The 18,052-nt window shown below is 39.4% G+C and overlaps 2 non-coding genes across 2 annotated transcripts; both read right to left on the bottom strand.

The window, feature by feature from the left end:
• Positions 1-3,510: 3,510 nt before the first annotated feature.
• On the bottom strand, positions 3,511-3,617 carry LOC114368650. Its single transcript, XR_003657378.1, has one exon. It is a non-coding gene; the product is annotated as a small nucleolar RNA R71 (small nucleolar RNA).
• A 9,127-nt stretch (positions 3,618-12,744) lies between these two features.
• Positions 12,745-12,851, bottom strand: LOC114368382. The gene has a single exon (XR_003657331.1). It is a non-coding gene; the product is annotated as a small nucleolar RNA R71 (small nucleolar RNA).
• Positions 12,852-18,052: the final 5,201 nt, after the last annotated feature.

Here is an 18,052-nt window from a genome sequence, read left to right as displayed (position 1 = left end):
CTTCATAAACAAGTCACTTGAAGAAATGTGACTTTTGGAAATGAATTTTTCGAAAACAGTCACTGGTAATTGATTACCATAAAGGTGTAATCGATTACACATCAACAGATGTGACTCTTCATTTTGAGGATTTTTTTATTAGTTGAAAAGCTTTGTAACATTAAGAAAATATTTCATGATCTAACAGGTTAAGATTTAGGATTTTTTATTTATTATAATAATTCCTTCGGTTGTGCTATTTTGAATTTTTCTTAACATGATTATTGACTAATTTTAGTTTAGGAACTGCTGCACCATTATTTATGTTCATTTTTAGACTAGCAATGCCCATGTTTTCAAGTTTTGTGCAGTTTACTTTTTGGTTTTAAGAAATTGTGCATGCAATTTATAGCTGGTGTAATCTTTCGGAGGAAGGCAAATGGAAATAATAAGTATTATTAATTCATAGTAATATATAAATAATGAGTATGAAGAATGTGCTAACTAAAATTATTATGACTTAGAGCTCTTTCATTGTCACCCTAGATTCTAGTGAGTAGTGTAGTGACATTATTGTTTTGACCCAAAGTTTACGTAGGCATGTGTTGTGCCCATGCTTTAAACTCATGATTTTCATGTGAGGAGTATATTAGAAACATTGAGTTTTAACAGGCCAGTACATAAAAGTATGTGGTTTTAATAGGACTTGCTTATTGGTAAACACAAATAGTGAAATAGTTTGTGTTACATTGGATGAGATAGGCATTTTGAAGTCTAGATTAATTCAAGAAGGAGATTCTAAAGGATAAAAAATTCAATCATCTCTTCAAAATATGATAAAATATACCTGTAGAAATTCCAATGCCCTCTCCGAATAACCTCAAGTGTAGCTAATAAAAAGTCTAGTAGTTGTGAATGAACAGGCCCTACTTTGAAGTGCATGACAGTCTCCACCCATGTCACTCTTAAGACAATATTTAAGACCTACAGTCCAAAATCATTTCGTTATATAAAAAGCTTATGATTGTGACATTCAGATCAGGAGGTAAAGAAAACTTACAATAGTGATGTGCCATCATTTTCTTCTATTTTCTAAACCCTTTTTGCACCATTTTAATTATTGATTGGTCTTAATTGTCAATTAATTAGGCAGTTTTATTATTTGGGCTCATTTAGCTAATTTGATGTTTTTAATCTAATTTCAGGAATTAATGAAACATTGGGCTTAATCCGGATTTTGGTTGTGGACTTGAAGAGGGCAAATAAAGCAGCGCTTATCTTAGTTAATTTCTAATTAGGAAATTTCGCAATTTTATTTTATGTTGTTCAGTGTTTATTTCGTTTTGGGCCAGAGTATTGTAATAGGGCCCAGTGACTTTGAGTGACTCTTTTTAAATAGCTGCCTTGGGATTCGTGCAGGGCATTCTATTCTGTTATGCTATTCATTATTCAGAGCTTTGTTTTAGGGTTTTCGTTTTTCTGTTTTGATGCTTCTGAGTTCGTAATGCAATTTTACGTTTTCTGCTTCTAATTACAATTTCGTTCTTGCTTCTTCTTCTACTCTCATTTACGTTTCTGTTCCATTTTACATTTCTGTTCGTTTACGTTTCTGTTCATTTACATTTCTGTTCATTTACGTTTCTACTTCATGTTTCAATTGCGTTTTCTGTTTGAATCCATGGAAGGCTAGATTTTCTGGTGTTGTTTCCTTTTGAGGACGAAGCCCAACTCTCTTTGAGGTTTCGCTTGTAATGTGGTTTCGTGGCAGTTCTCCCTTCACCAGTATCCCAAATTCGTGAATATTAATCAGTGCACGCTTCGTGTTTGATTAATTGCCTCTGAGCCTAACTTGCGTTCATGCTTAATGGACGAAGGGCTAACTGGTGTATGTGGTGCCTAATCACGTATTGAAAACCCTAAGTTGATTTTCGCTTAGTAAATTGAAATAGGGTTGTCACTGTTACTGCAAGTATATTATGAACATTTGGCTTGTCACTGCTCGTTGGGAAACGACCTAGGATCACTTCCTAGTTACTGCATTTTCATGTTTATTTGATTCGGGTACGGCCTCGATCAAATTTGGTGCCGTTGCCGGGGAGCAGTGTCCAAAGGTTCATAATAGATAGCTAGTGTTGTGTGTTTAATCCTTTCGTGTTTTATGTTTAATTGTTAGTATTGTGTTAGTATGTGTGTTAGTGTTGTTTAGTGTCCTGGTATTTTGTTTAATGTGTGTTCTGTTTCAGTTTTCCCATTAAGCGTTTCCCCTGTTTCAGTCTTGTGTGTTTTGCTGTGAAGATTGTGCTTGAAAAGAGAGTAGTAGTAGAAATCAGCTTGCGGCAAAAACAGAGTAGTAGTAGAAATCAATTAGAGACGGATTTTAGCGACCACCCATGCTGAATTATTTGAGATTTTTTGTTTTAGTAGCTAGGGTTGTTATTTTTGGCTGAATTTTTTTGTGGTAACTTCTTTTAATCCATATTTTGTGGGGAAAATAGCTAGAGCCTTTAGTTTGGTCAGATTTGAAAGTTCCAAAAAACTAGCAAATTTTGTGTTTGTCAAAACTTCAAACGGCCATAACTTTTGCTCCGGTTATCAGAATCGCAATTATTATATATGCATTTGGGGTAGAAAAAAATTTCCTACGCCGTGGCAGCCCAGCCATAGGCCGGCTGAGGTCTCCATCATCCAAAAAAAGAGATTCTGTCAAAAGTTTTTTATTTTTCAAGTTTTATTCACTTATTTTTCTTAACTTACCATTTTTAGCTTTCATAGTTAGACTTTGAATTTTTGTCTGAAATTTTGTGTGCTATCTTCTCATCATTTTATAAGGTTGCTCACAAAATTTCAAGTCATTTGGATATCATTTGAGGGTAGCTGTAGTTCAAACCTACACCTTTATTTACATGACACGACAACTAGTTGTGTGCATGCTGAATGTAGTGTATGACTAGAGGCAATCCATCTGACTTACAACCCTTTGATCCTGAGATAGATAGGACATTTCATAGATTAGTTAGGCATCATTTTATACCTTTTGATCATTCTGAGCATTCCATTACTGGTGAATCTGTGCATTCTGTTATTGGTGATTTTGAACATCCTGATCTTGAGCATTATAATTTTGAGCATTCTGATTTTGCACATTTTGAGAACATGGCACAACCTCCACCCCATGAGAGGACTCTAAGGGAAATGGTTGCACCTGATTTCACCTACGAAAACTTGTGCATCCAATACCCTGATGAGGATGTCCCATATGTTCTTAAAACTGGACTGATTCATTTGCTTCCAAAGTTTCATGGCCTTGCAGGTGAAGACCCGCACAAACATTTGAAAGAATTTCACATTGTCTGCTCCACCATGAAACCCCCAGATGCCCAAGAGGATCACATATTTCTAAAGGCTTTTCCTCATTCATTAGAGGGAGTGGCAAAGGACTGGTTGTATTACCTTGCTCCAAGGTCCATCACGAGTTGGGATGACCTTAAGAGAGTATTCTTAGAAAAAATTTTCCCTGCTTCCAGGACAACAGCCATCAGGAAGGATATCTTAGGTATTTGACAACTCAGTGGAGAGAGCCTGTATGAGTACTGGGAGAGATTTAAGAAACTATGTGCCAATTGCCCCCACCATCAAATTTCAGAACAGCTTCTTCTCCAATATTTTTATGAAGGACTCAGTAATATGGAGAGAAGTATGATAGATGCTGCCAGTGGTGGAGCCCTTGGAGACATGACTCCTGCTGAAGCCAGAAATTTAATTGAGAAGATGGCTTCCATCTCCCAGTAGTTTAGCACCAGAAATGATGCCATAGTCATTAGAGGAGTGCATGAGGTAGCTACAAACCCATCTGCATCATCTGAAACTAAGAAGCTTGAAGGCAAACTGGATGCATTGGTTAACTTGGTAACCCAGCTGGCCTTGAATCAGAAATTTGTACCTGTTGCAAGGGTTTGTGGTTTGTGCTCCTCTGCTGACCACCATACAGACCTTTGCCCTTCCATGCAGCAACCTGGAGCAATTGAGCAGCCTGAAGCTTATGCTGCAAATATTTACAATAGACCTCCTCAACCTCAGCAGCAAAATCAACCACAGCAGAACAATTATGACCTTTCCAGCAACAGATACAACCCTGGATGGAGGAATCACCCTAACCTCAGATGGTCCAGCCCTCAGCAACAACAACAGCAGCCTGCTCCTTCCTTCCAAAATGCTGCTGGCCCAAGCAGACCATACATTCCTCCACCAATCCAACAACAACAACAACCCCAGAAACAGCCAATAGTTGAGGCCCCTCCACAACCTTCCCTCGAAGAACTTGTGAGGCAAATGACTATGCAGAACATGCAGTTTCAGCAAGAGACCAGAGCCTCCATTCAGAGCTTAACCAATTAGATGGGTTAATTAGCAACCCAATTGAATCAACAACAGTCCCAGAATTCTGACAAGCTGCCTTCTCAAGCTGCCCAAAATCCCAAAAATGTCAGTGCCATTTCATTGAGGTCGGGAAAGCAGTGTCAAGGACCTCAACCCGTAGCACCTTCCTCATATGCAAATGAACCTGCCAAACTTCACTATATTCCAGAAAAAGGTGATGACAAAAATTTACCTAACAATTTCTGTGCAGGTGAATCTTCTTCCACAGGTAATTCTGATTTGCAGAAGCAGCACATTCCCCCTCTTCCATTCCCTCCAAGAGCAGTTTCCAACAAAAAAATGAAAGAGGCAGAGAAAGAGATCTTGGAAACGTTTAGAAAAGTAGAGGTAAACATACCTCTGTTGGATGCAATAAAGCAAATTCCAAGATATGCCAAATTCTTGAAGGAGCTGTGCACTAATAAGCGGAAGCTTAAAGGAAGTGAACGAATTAGCATGGGCAGAAATGTCTCCGCATTGATTGGTAAATCTGTTCCTCAAATTCCTGAAAAATGCAAAGATCCAGGTACATTCAGCATACCTTGTATCATAGGGAATAGTAAGTTTGACAATGCCATGCTAGACTTAGGAGCTTCTGTTAGTGTTATGCCTCTGTCTATTTTTAATTCTCTATCTCTAGGCCCCTTGCAGTCAACTGATGTGGTAATTCATTTAGCTAATAGAAGTGTTGCCTACCCTGTTGGTTTCATAGAAGATGTCTTAGTTAGAGTTGGTGAACTGATTTTCCCTGTTGATTTTTATATTTTGAATATGGAAGATGGATTTTCTCAAGGATCAGTTCCCATCATTCTAGGCAGACCCTTTATGAAAACTGCTAGAACTAAGATAGATGTTTATGCAGGCACACTATCTATGGAATTTGGTGATATAACTGTTCATTTTAATATTCTGGATGCTATGAAATACCCATCTGAAGATCTTTCTGTATTTCGTGCTGAAATAATTGACCATGTTGTTGATGAATACATGACTGATCTTTATTCTAATCTGCATGCCTCTCACTCTTCATGCATTGAGTCTGAAATTGTACTTGATCATATGTCTGAATTTGATGCTGAGAGTGAATCTGAGAGTGATATTGATTGCATGCCTGGTGGTGGTGTTTTACCTCTTGAGATTGATTTTATAGAGTCAGATAGGACTAACCATGTTTCAGGAAGTACACATACCTCTAACTTTCTTTATGAGGTAAAGGCTGAGAAACCATCTCCTTCTACCACTGTCCAGCCGACCACACCAGAATTGAAGCCTCTGCCATCAAATTTAAAATACGCTTACTTGGATGATAGCAAGAGTTTTCCAGTGATTATATCTGCCTCCCTTGCTGATGAGCAAGAGGAGAAGTTGTTGTCAGTTCTCAAGAAGCATAAGAAGGCTATAGGTTGGACCCTGGTGGACATTCCTGGTATTAGCCCATCCACATGTATGCATCGAATAAATTTAGAGGATGGAGCTAAACCAGTAAGACAACCACAGAGAAGACTCAACCTGGTGATTCTTGATGTAGTAAAGAAGGAGATAACCAAGCTTTTGCAAGCTGGAATCATTTATCCTATCTCCGATAGCCAATGGGTGAGTCCCGTCCAGGTAGTCCCGAAGAAGACTGGCCTCACAGTGATCAGAAATGAGAAGGAGGAGTTGATTCCTACTCGGGTGCAGAACAGTTGGAGAGTCTGCATTGATTATAGGGGGCTGAACCAGGTTACCAAAAAGGACCATTTTCCCCTGCCATTCATTGACCAGATGCTTGAACGCCTGGCAGGTAAATCCCACTACTGTTTCCTTGATGGTTTTTCTGGTTATATGCAAATTACTATTGCTCCCGAGGATCAGGAAAAGACCACATTCACCTGCCCCTTCGGCACTTTTGCTTATAGGAGGATGCCTTTCGGCCTGTGCAATGCCCCTGGTACCTTCCAGCGGTGCATGATTAGTATTTTCAGTGATTTCTTAGAAAATTGCATAGAGGTGTTTATGGATGATTTCACTGTATATGGATCCTCTTTTGATGGTTGTTTGAATAGTTTGGAAAAAGTTTTGAATAGATGCATTGAAACTAACCTTGTTCTAAATTTTGAAAAATGTCATTTTATGGTTGAGCAAGGTATATTTTTAGGCCACATTATTTCCAATAAGGGTATTGAAGTAGATCCTGCAAAAATTTTTGTTATTTCACAATTGCCTTACCCCTCTTGTGTGCGAGAGGTGCGATCTTTTCTTGGTCATGCAGGATTCTACAGGTGCTTTATAAGGGATTTTAGCAAAGTAGCCCTTCCACTGTCCAACTTGTTGCAAAAGGAGGTGGAGTTTGACTTTAATGACAGATGCAAAGAGGCTTTTGATTGCCTCAAAAGAGCGTTGACTACCACCCCCATCATCCAGGCACCCGATTGGACAGCCCCTTTTGAGCTTATGTGTGATGCATCAAATTATGCATTGGGGGCTGTCCTTGCTCAGAAAATTGATAAATTGCCCAGGGTGATATATTATGCTTCTAGGACTTTAGATGCTGCCTAAGCAAATTATACTACTACTGAGAAAGAGCTTCTAGCCATAGTTTTTGCTCTTGAAAAATTTCGATCTTATTTGCTTGGTACTCGCATTATTGTTTATACTGACCATGCAGCTCTAAAGTACTTGTTGAAGAAGGCTGATTCTAAGCCTAGGTTGATTCGATGGATGCTCTGGCTCCAAGAGTTTGACTTGGAGATCCGTGATAGGAGCGGAGCACAAAATCTAGTTGCTGATCATTTGAGTCGGATCGAACGTGTCTCTGATGCAGATTCACCTATTCGGGATGATTTCCTGGATGATCATTTGTATATATTGTATAGTATTTCTGACTCTCTTTCTACTCCCTGGTTTGCTAACATTGTCAATTATTTAGTTGCCTCTGTTTTTCCTCCCTTAGCATCTAAGGCCCAAAAAGATAAGATTAAAAGTGATGCTAAGCATTTTATTTGGGATGACCCCTACTTGTGGAAATTGTGCAGTGATCAGGTCATTAGACGGTGCATTCCAGATCATGAGACTGACTCAGTCCTGTAGTTCTGTCATTCTTCCGCACCGGGAGGTCATCTTGGTGTTCAAAGGACAGCTCGCAAAGTGCTTGATTGTGGTTTTTATTGGCCCACCATCTTTAAAGATGCGTGGAAGATCTGCAGCACTTGTGAGCAGTGTCAGAGAGCAGGAAATAAACTTACATGGCGACAACAAATGCCTCAGCAACCTATGCCATTCTGTGAGGTGTTTGATGTCTGGGGTATAGATTTCATGGGTCCTTTTCCTGTCTCTTTTGGTTGTGTTTACATTCTCCTTGCAGTTGATTATGTTTCAAAATGGGTGGAAGCCAAGCCCACTAGAACTAATGATGCTAAAGTTGTCGCAGACTTTGTCAGGTCTAATCTGTTTTGCAGGTTTGGAGTGCCTAAAGCAATTGTTAGTGATCAAGGAACCCATTTTTGCAACAGGACAATGCATGCCCTGCTTAAAAAGTACGGGGTGGTACACAGGGTATCCACACCATACCACCCCCAGACTAATGGACAGGCAGAAATTTCTAACAGGGAAATCAAGAGAATTCTAGAGAAGATTGTGCAGCCAAGCAGGAAAGATTGGAGTACCAGGCTTGATGATGCTCTCTAGGCACATCGGACTGCCTACAAAGCACCCATAGGAATGTCTCCTTATCGGGTTGTATTTGGAAAGGCATGTCATCTTCCAGTGGAAATTGAGCACAAAGCATACTGGGCAGTGAAGACTTGCAACTTCTCTATGGATCAAGCTGGCGAGGAAAGGAAGTTGCAACTGAGTGAGTTAGATGAAATCCGCCTAGAAGCCTACGAGAATGCCAAGTTCTACAAAGAAAAGACCAAGAAGTTCCATGATAGCATGATAGTTAAAAAAGACTTCGTGGTTGGGCAAAAAGTGTTATTGTATAATTCTAGGCTTGGACTCATGAGTGGTAAGTTGAGGTCTAAGTGGATTGGTCCTTTTGTTGTTACTAATGTTTTTCCTTATGGTACAGTTGAGATCAAAAGCGACTCCACAAACAAGAGCTTCAAGGTCAACAGACATCGACTTAAGCCATTCCTCACGAACCCTTCTTTAGTGGACGTAGTGGTGGAAGAGACTTCCTTACTCCACCCTACTCTTCCTCCACCATGACTTAGGGAGTTTTTCTTTTCCTATCTCCTTCTTTGCTTTTATTACACTTGTCCGATTCTCTTTGATGATTTAATGGTTTTTAATCTTTTAATTGTGCTACATTGAGGACAATGTGTTGTTTAAGTATGGGGGGGGAGTGTTCTTTGGTTTTGCTAGTTTTGTTTGTTTTGTTAAGTTGTTAGTTGTGTTAATTTGTTAATGTTGTTAGTTTCGTCGGATTTTCAGTTTAATATTTTGGGTCAATTTCGTGTGCACATACGACTTTGCATGTTTTTCTTTGAATTATAGGATATGTTCAAGAAATGGGTAATTGTTTTGAAAATAAAAGTTCTTGACATTTTGTGACTTGAAATCCTTGATTCTTCTCTACATGTCATGATAGTTTTGAAAGCTCAATTTGAAAGTGATGATTTTACCTTTGTGAGAATTTGAGCCATCCATCATTATAATCATTTGGTGTGTTTTTCCCCATTGATTGCTTGCACAATAGCCTTGGCTTGATTCTTGTTGATGTGTCCTAATTCACATGCATATTTTGAAATGATTAAGGCAATTTTGTTCTTATAAGCTTCTAGCCAAATGGACTTACCTTGAATTAATTCCTTTGATAGCCCTTTTGAGCCTTGTTTCGCTTTCCTTGTTTTGAAGCTCACTACAAGCCTTAAGTGAAAAACCATGATATTACCATATCCTTAAGGAATTTTGGAGCTTTGGAATTGTTTTGGGAATAAGTGTGGGGGGTTTTTGTTTCATTGGACAACTTGTTTTGTTGGCTATGCTTCATGATGTACTTTGGGCCATACTTGATGTACATTGTATATTGGTTAAATGTTGGACATGCTGAATGAAATGTTGTTTCTCAAAGGCTAAAGAGTAAAAAAAAAAAAAAATTCGAAAAATGAAAAAGAAAAGCAATAAAGTTGAGTGAATAAGATCTTAAATGGCACAAGGATGATGAAACTCTTGGTTCTACTCTTCATGTTTAATTTTTATCTTTACTTCTTTTTATTTTCTTATTTTTTTTTCTTAATATGCACTTATTCCCCTTTGCTCCTCTATTCCTTTGGGATTTAGCCACTTATTCCATATTTCTCCATACCTTGTCCTTGGCCCCATTACAACCTTAAAAGACCTTTTGATCCTCATGTGCTTGTGTTTATGGGTTGATTGTCAATTTTAGAATCTTGCCAAGTTTATGTGGTGTTTGCTTTCATGGGTGCTTTGAGGGTAAATAGTAGCCTAGACACTTGAGAGATAGAGTGTATATCTTGTGAGGCTTTATCACTTTTCATTCTTGAGCTGATTAACTATTTTGCCATGATTGGGTTGCTTGGATGATTTTCATGAATGTCTTGACTTTTTGGATCTCCTTATGTTAGATGTTACCCATTCCTTTCATTCCCTGATGTTCATTGAGAAATATGTGAATGTTTTTGTTTGTCTCCCTCTGATATCCTTGGATTTTGTTCTTTGTTTCATTTTGCCCAGGAGTGCAAAAGGCTAAGTATGGGGGGTTTTGATGTGCCATCATTTTCTTCTATTTTCTAAACCCTTTTTGCACCATTTTAATTATTGATTGGTCTTAATTGTCAATTAATTAGGCAGTTTTATTATTTGGGCTCATTTAGCTAATTTGATGTTTTTAATCTAATTTCAGGAATTAATGAAACATTGGGCTTAATCCGGATTTTGGTTGTGGACTTGAAGAGGGCAAATAAAGCAGCGCTTATCTTAGTTAATTTCTAATTAGGAAATTTCGCAATTTTATTTTATGTTGTTCAGTGTTTATTTCGTTTTGGGCCAGAGTATTGTAATAGGGCCCAGTGACTTTGAGTGACTCTTTTTAAATAGCTGCCTTGGGATTCGTGCAAGGCATTCTATTCTGTTATGCTATTCATTATTCAGAGCTTTGTTTTAGGGTTTTCGTTTCTCTGTTTTGATGCTTCTGAGTTCGTAATGCAATTTTACCTTTTCTGCTTCTAATTACAATTTCGTTCTTGCTTCTTCTTCTACTCTCATTTACGTTTCTGTTCCATTTTACATTTCTGTTCGTTTACGTTTCTGTTCATTTACATTTCCGTTCATTTACGTTTCTACTTCATGTTTCAATTGCGTTTTCTGTTTGAATCCATGGAAGGATAGATTTTCTGGTGTTGTTTCATTTTGAGGACGAAGCCCAACTCTCTTTGAGGTTTCGCTTGTAATGTGGTTTCGTGGCAGTTCTCCTTTCACCAGTATCCCAAATTCGTGAATATTAATCAGTGCACGCTTCGTGTTTGATTAATTGCCTCTGAGCCTAACTTGCGTTCATGCTTAATGGACGAAGGGCTAACTGGTGTATGTGGTGCCTAATCACGTATTGAAAACCCTAAGTTGATTTTCGCTTAGTAAATTGAAATAGGGTTGGATTAAGTGGTTGACTGTTAGGGACGAATTCTCCATAACCCAGGATAAGAGAATGGCTTCTGAATCAGAGGAAACAACCCGTTTTTAATATTAGTAGTTTCGTATTCCAGTTTACTTGTTCTGCTCTTTAATCACAAAACAAACAAACCCCCCCCCCCCATCGTTACTGTTACTGCAAGTATATTATGAACATTTGGCTTGTCACTGCTCGTTGGGAAATGACCTTGGATCACTTCCTAGTTACTGCATTTTCATGTTTATTTGATTCGGGTACGGCCTCGATCAAATTTGGCGCCGTTGCCGGGGAGCAGTGTCCAAAGGTTCATAATAGATAGCTAGTGTTGTGTGTTTAATCCTTTCGTGTTTTATGTTTAATTGTTAGTATTGTGTTAGTATGTGTGTTAGTGTTGTTTAGTGTCCTGGTATTTTGTTTAATGTGTGTTCTGTTTCAGTTTTCCCATTAAGCGTTTCCCCTGTTTCAGTCTTGTGTGTTTTGCTGTGAAGATTGTGCTTGAAAACAGAGTAGTAGTAGAAATCAGCTTGCGGCAAAAACAGAGTAGTAGTAGAAATCAATTAGAGACGGATTTTAGCGACCACCCATGCTGAATTATTTGAGATTTTTTGTTTTAGTAGCTAGGGTTGTTAATTTTGGCTGAATTTTTTTGTGGTAACTTCTTTTAATCCATATTTTGTGGGAAAAATAGCTAGAGCCTTTAGTTTGGTCAGATTTGAAAGTTCCAAAAAACTAGCAAATTTTGTGTTTGTCAAAACTTCAAACGGCCATAACTTTTGCTCCGGTTATCAGAATCGCAATTATTATATATGCATTTGGGGTAGAAAAAAATTTCCTACGCCGTGGCAGCCCAGCCATAGGCCGGCTGAGGTCTCCATCGTCCAAAAAAAGAGATTCTGTCAAAAGTTTTTTATTTTTCAAGTTTTATTCACTTATTTTTCTTAACTTACCATTTTTAGCTTTCATAGTTAGACTTTGAATTTTTGTCTGAAATTTTGTGTGCTATCTTCTCATCATTTTATAAGGTTGCTCACAAAATTTCAAGTCATTTGGATATCATTTGAGGGTAGCTGTAGTTCAAACCTACACCTTTATTTACATGACAAGGCAACTAGTTGTGTGCATGCTGAATGTAGTGTATGACTAGAGGCAATCCATCTGACTTACAACCCTTTGATCCTGAGATAGATAGGACATTTCATAGATTAGTTAGGCATCATTTTATACCTTTTGATCATTCTGAGCATTCCATTACTGGTGAATCTGTGCATTCTGTTATTGGTGATTTTGAACATCCTGATCTTGAGCATTATAATTTTGAGCATTCTGATTCTGAGCATTCTGATTTTGCACATTTTGAGAACATGGCACAACCTCCACCCCATGAGAGGACTCTAAGGGAAATGGCTGCACCTGATTTCACCTACGAAAACTTGTGCATCCAATACCCTGATGAGGATGTCCCATATGTTCTTAAAACTGGACTGATTCATTTGCTTCCAAAGTTTCATGGCCTTGCAGGTGAAGACCCGCACAAACATTTGAAAGAATTTCACATTGTCCGCTCCACCATGAAACCCCCAGATGTCCAAGAGGATCACATATTTCTGAAGGCTTTTCCTCATTCATTAGAGGGAGTGGCAAAGGGCTGGCTGTATTACCTTGCTCCAAGGTCCATCACGAGTTGGGATGACCTTAAGAGAGTATTCTTAGAAAAAATTTTCCCTGCTTCCAGGACCACAGCCATCAGGAAGGATATCTCAGGTATTAGACAACTCAGTGGAGAGAGCCTGTATGAGTACTGGGAGAGATTTAAGAAACTATGTGCCAGTTGCCCCCACCATCAGATTTCAGAACAGCTTCTTCTCCAATATTTTTATGAAGGACTCAGTAATATGGAGAGAAGTATGATAGATGCTGCCAGTGGTGGAGCCCTTGGAGACATGACTCCTGCTGAAGCCAGAAATTTAATTGAGAAGATGGCTTCCAACTCCCAGCAGTTTAGCGCCAGAAATGATGCCATAGTCATTAGAGGAGTGCATGAGGTAGCTACAAACCCATCTGCATCATCTGAAACTAAGAAGCTTGAAGGCAAACTGGATGCATTGGTTAACTTGGTAACCCAGCTGGCCTTGAATCAGAAATATGTACCTGTTGCAAGGGTTTATGGTTTGTGCTCCTCTGCTGACCACCATACAGACCTTTGCCCTTCCATGCAGCAACCTGGAGCAATTGAGCAGCCTGAAGCTTATGCTGCAAATATTTACAATAGACCTCCTCAACCTCAGCAGCAAAATCAACCACAGCAGAACAATTATGACCTTTCCAGCAACAGATACAACCCTGGATGGAGGAATCACCCTAACCTCAGATGGTCCAGCCCTCAGCAACAACAACAGCAGCCTGCTCCTTCCTTCCAAAATGCTGTTGGCCCAAGCAGACCATACATTCCTCCACCAATCCAACAACAACAACAACCCCAGAAACAACCAACAGTTGAGGCCCCTCCACAACCTTCCCTCGAAGAACTTGTGAGGCAAATGACTATGCAGAACATGCAGTTTCAGCAAGAGACCAGAGCCTCCATTCAGAGCTTAACCAATCAGATGGGACAATTAGCTACCCAATTGAATCAACAACAGTCCCAGAATTCTGACAAGCTGCCTTCTCAAGCTGCCCAAAATCCCAAAAATGTCAGTGTCATTTCATTGAGGTCGGGAAAGCAGTGTCAAGGACCTCAACCCGTAGCACCTTCCTCATCTGCAAATGAACCTGCCAAACTTCACTCTATTCCAGAAAAGGGTGATGACAAAAATTTACCTAACAATTTCTGTGCAGGTGAATCTTCTTCCACAGGTAATTCTGATTTGCAGAAGCAGCACATTCCCCCTCTTCCATTCCCTCCAAGAGCAGTTTCCAACAAAAAAATGGAAGAGGCAGAGAAAGAGATCTTGAAAACGTTTAGAAAAGTAGAGGTAAACATACCTCTGTTGGATGCAATAAAGCAAATTCCAAGATATGCCAAATTCTTGAAGGAGCTATGCACTAATAAGCGGAAGCTTAAAGGAAGTGAACGAATTAGCATGGGCAGAAATGTCTCCGCATTCATTGGTAAATCTGTTCCTCAAATTCCTGAAAAATGCAAAGATCCAGGTACATTCAGCATACCTTGTATCATAGGGAATAGTAAGTTTGACAATGCCATGCTAGATTTAGGAGCTTCTGTTAGTGTTATGCCTCTGTCTATTTTTAATTCTCTATCTCTAGGCCCCTTGCAGTCAACTGATGTGGTAATTCATTTAGCTAATAGAAGTGTTGCCTACCCTGTTGGTTTCATAGAAGATGTCTTAGTTAGAGTTGGTGAACTGATTTTCCCTGTTGATTTTTATATTTTGAATATGGAAGATGGATTTTCTCAAGGATCAGTTCCCATCATTCTAGGCAGACCCTTTATGAAAACTGCTAGAACTAAGATAGATGTTTATGTAGGCACACTGTCTATGGAATTTGGTGACATAACTGTTCATTTTAATATTCTGGATGCTATGAAATACCCATCTGAAGATCTTTCTGTATTTCGTGCTGAAATAATTGACCATGTTGTTGATGAATACATGACTGATCTTTATTCTAATCTGCATGCCTCTCACTCTTCAAGCATTGAGTCTGAAATTGTACTTGATCATATGTCTGAATTTGATGCTGAGAGTGAATCTGAGAGTGATATTGATTGCATGCCTGGTGGTGGTGTTTTACCTCTTGAGATTGATTTTATAGAGTCAGATAGGACTAACCATGTTTCAGGAAGTACACATACCTCTTACTTTCTTTATGAGGTAAAGGCTGAGAAACCATCTCCTTCTACCACTGTCCAGCCGACCACACCAGAATTGAAGCCTCTGCCATCAAATTTAAAATACGCTTACTTGGATGATAGCAAGAGTTTTCCAGTGATTATATCTGCCTCCCTTGCTGATGAGCAAGAGGAGAAGTTGTTGTCAGTTCTCAAGAAGCATAAGAAGGCTATAGGTTGGACCCTGGCGGACATTCCTGGTATTAGCCCATCCACATGTATGCATCGAATAAATTTAGAGGATGGAGCTAAACCAGTAAGACAACCACAGAGAAGACTCAACCCGGTGATTCTTGATGTAGTAAAGAAGGAGATAACCAAGCTTTTGCAAGCTGGAATCATTTATCCTATCTCCGATAGCCAATGGGTGAGTCCCGTCCAGGTAGTCCCGAAGAAGACTGGCCTCACAGTGATCAGAAATGAGAAGGAGGAGCTGATTCCTACTCGGGTGCAGAACAGTTGGAGTGTCTGCATTGACTATAGGAGGCTAAACCAGGTTACCAAAAAGGACCATTTTCCCCTGCCATTCATTGACCAGATGCTTGAACGCCTGGCAGGTAAATCCCACTACTGTTTCCTTGATGGTTTTTCTGGTTATATGCAAATTACTATTGCTCCTGAGAATCCGGAAAAGACCACATTCACCTGCCCCTTCGGCACTTTTGCTTATAGGAGGATGCCTTTCGGCCTGAGCAATGCCCCTGGTACCTTCCAGCGGTGCATGATTAGTATTTTCAGTGATTTCTTAGAAAATTGCATAGAGGTGTTTATGGATGATTTCACTGTATATGGATCCTCTTTTGATGGTTGTTTGAATAGTTTGGAAAAAGTTTTGAATAGATGCATTGAAACTAACCTTGTTCTAAATTTTGAAAAATGTCATTTTATGGTTGAGCAAGGTATAGTTTTAGGCCACATTATTTCCAATAAGGGTATTGAAGTAGATCCTACAAAAATTTCTGTTATTTCCCAATTGCCTTACCCCTCTTGTGTGCGAGAGGTGCGATCTTTTCTTGGTCATGCAGGATTCTACAGGTGCTTTATAAGGGATTTTAGCAAAGTAGCCCTTCCACTGTCCAACTTGTTGCAAAAGGAGGTGGAGTTTGACTTTAATGACAGATGCAAAGAGGCTTTTGATTGCCTCAAAAGAGCGTTGACTACCACCCCCATCATCCAGGCACCCGATTGGACAGCCCCTTTTGAGCTTATGTGTGATGCATCAAATTATGCATTGGGGGCTGTCCTTGCTCAGAAAATTGATAAATTGCCCAGGGTGATATATTATGCTTCTAGGACTTTAGATGCTGCCTAAGCAAATTATACTACTACTGAGAAAGAGCTTCTAACCATAGTTTTTGCTCTTGAAAAATTTCGATCTTATTTGCTTGGTACTCGCATTATTGTTTATACTGACCATGCAGCTCTAAAGTACTTGTTGAAGAAGGCTGATTCTAAACCTAGGTTGATCCGATGGATGCTCTGGCTCCAAGAGTTTGACTTGGAGATCCGTGATAGGAGCGGAGCACAAAATCTAGTTGCTAATCATTTGAGTCGGATCGAACGTGTCTCTGATGCAGATTCACCTATTCGGGATGATTTCCCGGATGATCATTTGTATATATTGTATAGTATTTCTGACTCTCTTTCTACTCCCTGGTTTGCTAACATTGTCAATTATTTAGTTGCCTCTGTTTTTCCTCCCTTAGCATCTAAAGCCCAAAAAGATAAGATTAAAAGTGATGCTAAGCATTTTATTTGGGATGACCCCTACTTGTGGAAATTGTGCAGTGATCAGGTCATTAGACGGTGCATTCCAGATCATGAGACTGACTTAGTCCTGCAATTCTGTCATTCTTCCGCACCGGGAGGTCATCTTGGTGTTCAAAGGATAGCTCGCAAAGTGCTTGATTGTGGTTTTTAATTGCCCACCATCTTTAAAGATGCGTGGAAGATCTGCAGCACTTGTGAGCAGTGTCAGAGAGCAGGAAATACACTTACATGGCGACAACAAATGCCTCAGCAACCTATGCTATTCTGTGAGGTGTTTGATGTCTGGGGTATAGATTTCATGGGTCCTTTTCCTGTCTCTTTTGGTTATGTTTACATTCTCCTTGCAGTTGATTATGTTTCAAAATGGGTGGAAGCCAAGCCCACTAGAACTAATGATGCTAAAGTTGTCGCAGACTTTGTCAGGTCTAATCTATTTTGCAGGTTTGGAGTACCTAAAGCAATTGTTAGTGATCAAGGAACCCATTTTTGCAACAGGACAATGCATGCCCTGCTTAAAAAGTACGGGGTGGTACACAGGGTATCCACACCATACCACCCCCAGACTAATGGACAGGCAGAAATTTCTAACAGGGAAATCAAGAGAATTCTAGAGAAGATTGTGCAGCCAAGCAGGAAAGATTGGAGTACCAGGCTTGATGATGCTCTCTCGGCACATCGGACTGCCTACAAAGCACCCATAGGAATGTCTCCTTATCGGGTTGTCTTTGGAAAGGCATGTCATCTTCCAGTGGAAATTGAGCACAAAGCATACTGGGCAGTGAAGACTTGCAACTTCTCTATGGATCAAGCTGGCGAGGAAAGGAAGTTGCAACTGAGTGAGTTAGATGAAATCCGCCTAGAAGCCTACGAGAATGCCAAGTTCTACAAAGAAAAGACCAAGAAGTTCCATGATAGCATGATAGTTAAAAAAGACTTCGTGGTTGGGCAAAAAGTGTTATTGTATAATTCTAGGCTTGGACTCATGAGTGGTAAGTTGAGGTCTAAGTGGATTGGTCCTTTTGTTGTTACTAATGTTTTTCCTTATGGTACAGTTGAGATCAAAAGCGACTCCACAAACAAGAGCTTCAAGGTCAACAGACATCGACTTAAGCCATTCCTCACGAACCCTTCTTTAGTGGACGTAGTGGTGGAAGAGACTTCCTTACTCCACCCTACTCTTCCTCCACCATGACTTAGGGAGTTTTTCTTTTCCTATCTCCTTCTTTGCTTTTATTACACTTGTCCGATTCTCTTTGATGATTTGATGGTTTTTAATCTTTTAATTGTGCTACATTGAGGACAATGTGTTGTTTAAGTATGGGGGGGAGTGTTCTTTGGTTTTGCTAGTTTTGTTGGTTTTGTTAAGTTGTTAGTTGTGTTAATTTGTTAATGTTGTTAGTTTCGTCGGATTTTCAGTTTAATATTTT

The sequence above is a fragment of the Glycine soja genome, chromosome 1 (assembly GCF_004193775.1).
Source record: "Glycine soja cultivar W05 chromosome 1, ASM419377v2, whole genome shotgun sequence".
Classification (NCBI taxonomy): domain Eukaryota; kingdom Viridiplantae; phylum Streptophyta; class Magnoliopsida; order Fabales; family Fabaceae; genus Glycine; species Glycine soja.
Note: the sequence above shows the minus strand (reverse complement) of the source record. Positions and strands in the feature narration are given on the sequence as shown.